The sequence below is a fragment of the Papio anubis genome, unplaced genomic scaffold (genome assembly GCF_008728515.1).
Source record: "Papio anubis isolate 15944 unplaced genomic scaffold, Panubis1.0 scaffold2486, whole genome shotgun sequence".
Classification (NCBI taxonomy): domain Eukaryota; kingdom Metazoa; phylum Chordata; class Mammalia; order Primates; family Cercopithecidae; genus Papio; species Papio anubis.
Window position 1 is genome coordinate 1 of NW_022162552.1, and position 5,186 is coordinate 5,186.

Here is a 5,186-nt window from a genome sequence, read left to right on the forward strand (position 1 = left end):
TCCTAGAAAAATTTTCCGCTGAGCTTTACCAGCAACTGAATGACCTGAAAGCCTGTGTGATAGCAGAGCCTGGGATGGAAGAGACTCTCTTGATGAATGAGGACTCCATCCTGGCTGTGAAGAAATACTTCCAAAGAATCACTCTCTATCTGATGGAGAAGAAATACAGCCCTTGTGCCTGGGAGGTTGTCAGAGCAGAAATCATGAGATCCCTCTCTTTTTCAACAAACTTGCAAAAAAGATTAAGGAAGAAGAATTGAAAACTGGTTCAACATGGAAATGATCCTCATTGACTGATATATCATCTCACACTTTCATGAGTTCTTCCATTTCAAAGACTCATTTCTCCTATAATCACCACAAGTTGAATCCAAATTTTCAAATGTTTTCAGGAGTGTAAAGAAGCATCGTGTTTGCCTGTGCAGGCACTAGTCCTTTACAGATGACCATGCTGATGTCTCTGTTCATCTATTTATTAATTTATTATTTATTTATTATTTATTTTTATTTTTTTTCTTTGGACAGTCTCGCTCTGTCGCCCAGGCTCGAGTGCAGTGTCATCTATTTATTTAAATATTTATTTATTTAACTATTTTTAAGATTTAACTTATTTGTACGTAATATAATGTGTACCTTTACATTGTGGTTAATGTAATAACATATGTTCTTCATATTCTAAGCCAGTATATTAATTTCCTTTTTCATTAAATTTTTACTATACAAAATTTCTTGTGTTTTTTATTCTTTTTTTTTTTATCATACTCTAAGTTCTAGGGTACATGTGCACAATGTGCAGGTTTGTTACATATGTATACATATGCCGTGTTGGTGTGCTGCACCCATTAACTCGTCATTTACATTAGGTATATCTCCTAATGCTATCCCTTTCCCCTCCCCACTACCCCACAACAGGCCCCGGTGTGTGATGTTCCCCTTCCTGTGTCCAAGTGATCTCATTGTTCAATTCCCGCCTACGAGTGAGAACATGCAGTGTTTGGTTTTCTGTTCTTGCAATAGTTTGCTAAAAATATAGAACGCTACACAAATTTGCATGTCATCCTTGCGCAGGGGCCATGCTAATCTTCTCTGTATGGTTCCAATTTTAGTATATGTGCTGCAGGAGTGAGCACTGTTTGTTTATTCTTTAAGATTAAATGCCAAGCCTGACTGCACAACCTGAGTTAAAAATAGATGATTTAGTTAAGTTACCTATCATAATTTTATTCAAATATGGAAAAATACATTTTTTTATACCCGGTTATATGTTGCCTTCAAAATATAAACGGGAACATAAAAAATACAGCTCCTGTTCTCTTGTATCTTTGATTTTATCCAGAAAGAAATCTAAAAACAATAATAATGTTGAATTAATATCAGTTATGCTAACTGCTGTAATGTGAGGAAGTAAAGAAAACACAATGAATTATGCATAGCAGAAGGTAAATTGAGACATGTCTGGAATTAAAAGCAGAGATATTCTCTGTAAACTGACTTTCAAACATGTAATTGAAAATGTACACTGCCAGTCAGATATATGAGTTTGCAGTTTCCAAGGAATACCATATCTAGAAGTTCCTAACTGGCAATGGAAAGGCCAAAAATGAAGGCTGTCATGTGGGGAGCAAGTGGGGAGAGAAAAAAAAAAGACTTAAACTGGTTTCTGAGGACCTTCCAACATTAAAGTGGGGAAACAGAAGAGACACAAAGAAAACAGAGGTGGAATACCTTAATATCAGAAGGAGAAGAGGGAGTGGTGATAAAAGCGTATTTAAAAAATAAATGTGCTTAGAAGGAGAATCAACAGACTTACGGAAAATATGAATTAAAACTGAGCACTACAGCAAAAAAATAGATGACAGTGCAGAGCTTACTGAGAGCTGGATTGATAGAATTACTCAGCAGAAGTCATACTGGGGTAGGTAAAAGAGTGAATCCGAAAAGAAAAATCAAGGTAACACATATAGAAAATTGTGAGAGATCTGCCTTTGCAATGGAGGGAAGTAATAAGGTTGGAATCCCAAAACATGTGGATTATCTTTTATCCGCATAGTGTTTCCTTTTTGAAAATATATGTTACTGAATAAATTTCATAAATGTGATGCATTGGTAAATCATATTAATACATTTAATTTTTATATATTTAAAGCACAAAATATAAAATTATTTACAATAGTAATTGATCATTATTTTGATTAATACTCTGGAAAATGTCAGTAAAACTAACACATTTCTTTCATAAAATAAAATCAGAAACTGGAAAAGAGATTCTCTTTCTCAGTACTGTAGGAATGGGGAAAGGATTCCCTATTTTAAAAATGGTGCTGGGAAAACTGGTTTCCATATGCAGAAAACTGAAAATGGACCCCTTCCTTACACCTAATACAAAAATTAACTCAAGATGGATTAAAGACGTAAATGTAAAACCCAAAACGACAAAAACCCTAGAAGAAAACATAGGCAATAGCATTCAGGACATAGGCATGGGCAACGATTTTATGATGAAATCACCAAAACCAACTGCAACAAAAGCTAAAATTGACAAATGGCATCTAATTAAAGAGCTTCTGCACAGCAAAAGACACTATGAATCATCAGAGAGAACAGGCAACCTACAGAATGGGAGAAAATTTTTGCAGTCTACCCATCTGACAAAGGTCTAATATCCAGAATGTACAAAGAACTTAAACAAATTTACAAAAAGAAAAGCCCCATCAAAAAGCTGTCAAAGGACATGAACAGACACTTCTCAAAAGAAGACATTTATGCAGCCAATAAACATGAAAAAAGCTGAACATCACTGATCATTAGAGAAATGCAAATCAAAACCACAATGAGATACCATCTCATGCCACTCAGAATGGCAATTACTAAAAATTCAGGAAATAACAGATGCTGGTGAAGCTGTGGAGAATTAGGAAAGCTTTCACACTGTTGGTAGGAATGTAAATTACTTCAACCATTGTGGAAGGCAGTGTGGCGATTCATCAAGGATCTAGAACCTAGAAACACCATTTGACCCAGCAATCCCATTGCTGAGTATATACCCAAAGGAACATAAGTCATTCTATTATAAAATCATGCACGTGTATGTTTATTGCAGCACTATTCACAATAGCAAAGACAAGAAACCAACCCAAATGCCCGTCAATGACAGACAGGATTAAAAAAGATTGTGCTTAAAACCTAGGTGACGACTTCATAGGTGCAGCAAACCACCATGGCACACATATACCTATGTAACAAATCTGCACGTTCTGCACATGTATCCCAGAACTTAAAGCAAAAATAAATAAATAAATAAATAAATAAAGAATGAAAGAAAGGAAGTTGGTCAAAATCAGGTGAAAATACAACATGAACCAAGGAATTTAAGAGAGCAGGAGATGGTTGTGTATAATTGAGGAAAAGAGAAGATTAATAATTATTTAGGAAATCCCAATACAAAATTTGCACATCAGGTATAAATAACAATAAATTATTTTACATTGAAATTCCATTCTGCTTGCATATATTTTTTTAGGCAGCCTAAAAAAAACCACAAAAAACAAAAAACAAAACAGAATTCTGTCATAAATTCTGGAGGGGCTGAAAAATTGTCTCACCTCATTTCAAAGTCCTATTTATATTCAGTCAGGAAATGGTGGCTTGTAGAAATACCTGACAGAGGAGCGGCATCTAGATTGAAGTGCAGAATACACGTGTTGATGGTTAACTGATTCTGGCACCTGGCACATTCGTTTCCTGGCTCTCGAAATTCCAGAGCACACTCCCATATGAAGGTAGTCTCCTAAACTTAAGTAAAATATACATCTTTTATGTATAGTTAAAACCATACATACATTTATGTTGGTTCTGGTGGCTAACACACTTTCCCCTTTCCTCCCTGCTTTTCTGTATTCCATTTTCACTCCCTTATCACATTAGTTTCCTTCCTCTTCCTCTAGAAATCGGCACTGTGCTCTCTTCTTCACTCATCATTAGCCTGCACTGCCGCTTCATACCGCTGTCTTCAGTTCTCTTGTGGGTTTATCCATTACTTTCCCCAAGTTGTTTGCTTTCTCCCTGTCTCTTTTAAGGATGGAAGTGAGTCCTAGATTTGGCCTCTTTATATAATCCCCTATTCCTTGGAGGTTTTGTTTATTGCTCTTCATTCTTTTTTCTTCACTTTTGTCTGACTGTTTTATTTCAGGGAGCCTGTCTTCAAGTCCTGAGATTCTATCATCAGCTTGGTCTATTCTGCTGTTAATACTTGTGATTGCACTGTGAAATTCTTGCAGTGTGTTTTTCAGATCTATTAGGTCCATTGGGTTCTTTTTCATACTGACTGTTTCTCAGCTCCTGTATCCTTTGTGATTCTTAGTTTCCTTGGTTTAGGTTTTACTGTTTTCCTGAATCTCAATGAAATTCCCTTCTATCCATATTCTGAATTATATTTCTGTCATTGTAGCTAACTCATTTTGGTTAAGAACCCTTGTTGGAGAACTAGTTGTGATTATTTGGAGGACATAAGAAACTGTATTTGAGTTACTGTAGTTCTTGCGTTGGTTCTTTCTCATCTCTGCATATGGGAGGGTAGCTTGAGTTCAATCAATAAGTAGACTTCTTTTCTGGATGTTTTCACAGGGCTGTAGCTTTGTGCAGGGCCTTTATTTGTAGCTGACTTGTCTTTGGTTTAATGAGGGTATGTTAGTGAGATTTCTTAGTGTTGAAGCTTTGGGCATGATCTACTAGGTGACTCTGAGGTGTGGTGGTCAGTTGTCAGGCTCTTGCTCAGTCATGTGGCTCCCCTATATTTCCTCATGGTTGCAGCCGTGCTCCTGCTCAATGCTATGAAAGTGTGGGCTCCTCTCCCATTTGAGTGCTGACTGTAGCTTGTATCTTGTCACTCCCGGGCTGCCCACAACAGCTCTGGGGTTATGTCAGGGTTAATGTTTTCTCCCCATCTTGGAGACATCAAAGGATGAGACCTTAATAGTAGTTGTAACTGAGGGTCTTTTGCTTGTCTCCTGGGGGCTGCACCCCAGAGATGCAGGCCAGCAATCACTCAGTGCAATCTGCCTGGAATGGGGGTGTCTGTGCTGTGGGCCCAAGCCAGTGGTGGAAAAATGATGTCACAAGTATTTACAGTCATAAAAAAAAGATGTCACAAGTATTTACAGTTCACATACACATTCTGGGGATTTGAT

At 36.9% G+C, this 5,186-nt stretch overlaps 1 non-coding gene across 1 annotated transcript; it reads right to left on the bottom strand.

Moving 5' to 3' along the window:
- Positions 1 to 1,023: 1,023 nt before the first annotated feature.
- Positions 1,024 to 1,130, bottom strand: LOC116272897. Its single transcript, XR_004181429.1, has one exon. It is a non-coding gene; the product is annotated as a U6 spliceosomal RNA (small nuclear RNA).
- Between the last annotated feature and the right edge of the window lie 4,056 nt (positions 1,131 to 5,186).